The following is a 1,272-nucleotide window of genomic DNA, read 5'->3' on the forward strand; positions in this document are numbered from 1 at the left end:
TGACGCTAACCCTAAACAAAGTAAAAGAATATGCGGCAGTACCCATAAAAATTTGTGTAATAAGCGCCATCTAGTTGATTTGTTTGTTATTAATAGAAATTAGAGCAGCTACGATACATTGTGGTTCGTCAATTATTTACATATTACTTACAAAAATAGCTTTTCAGTACTCATCCCTATATCTGGTGTACCAATGGGTACTAAATACCCGATTACGCTGTGTTGTACCGTGATTAGCATACCTTTTGAATTATTGGTCCATGGAGTGTATAAAAGAAATTAGTTCTATGAAATCCGTAACATTGCTAGTGTCGAAATCTAAATTGTCAGCCATTACGTCGGTCATCGTGTAATATGTTGAAATAAGCTTTAGTCCAATTCATTGCGACTCAATGTGCTTTGAAGCGCTAAGATATTGATACCGTAAAATATAATATAACGTATAGTAGAAAATATCTCGAAAGAAACTCGCGAATGCGTTTCAAAATCATCATAGGATGTTTTTGTTTTTTAACAGCACTTTGTTTTTGCTTATATTTATTTTATCTGTAAATTCTTTTCAATATTCTTTTTTTTCTATTTTTCTATATACTATTCAATATAACTGACATGAAACATCCATTGCGAATTGGACAATAGTTCGTATTCTAAATTTTAAACTCATTTTTGTGGTACACTTCGAACAAGGTTCGAGAAATTTCGTCTCGTTATAAATACAGGCAAGTTACTTTTGGACTTTGAAATTATGTCGCTATCTCAAGTTACCACTTTTGACGTCAATCTTCGTATTGTCAGTCAAATACATTACTTTCTAAATTCTATAACATTTTTCAAAATGGCAAGCTTCCATATGTAACTTGCGGGGTTTTATACAGGGTTATTACTTTTGTATATGTAATCAAAGTTTGTGGTAAGGTTTAATTTCCGATATCAAGTAAATATTGATACTTACATTATTATATCATCATCCATATTAACGATATATTATGGCGTATTTTCACAAAAAATATATGAATATCATGGCAAAAACCACAAAACAATAAATACAGTTGAAGTGCTTAGTGGGCGTGTCACGTGTGTGTCAACACAGTATAGTCCGCCATTTTCGCTTTTTACGTTATGGTAGTGTCAGTTATCTCACGCACGTGGGAAAATGAAAATGATAGTCCCATCTGTAATATTATCCAGAGTGGTGTATTTTCACATCGTTCAGTCTTATGTTAACAAATTTTTCATTTTCTGTTTATCGTAATAGAATTTTTGTTATAATAA

General features: G+C 31.6%; 1 protein-coding gene across 5 annotated transcripts in view; it reads left to right on the forward strand.

The window, feature by feature from the left end:
* The window catches only part of LOC113231611 (PHD finger protein 14), a 21,282-nt gene that overhangs the window by 9,907 nt on the left and 10,103 nt on the right, over positions 1-1,272 (forward strand). The gene's annotated exons all lie outside the window — the stretch shown is intronic.

The sequence above is a fragment of the Hyposmocoma kahamanoa genome, unplaced genomic scaffold (genome assembly GCF_003589595.1).
Source record: "Hyposmocoma kahamanoa isolate Upper Pololo Valley unplaced genomic scaffold, ASM358959v1 66, whole genome shotgun sequence".
Taxonomy (NCBI): Eukaryota; Metazoa; Arthropoda; class Insecta; order Lepidoptera; family Cosmopterigidae; genus Hyposmocoma; species Hyposmocoma kahamanoa.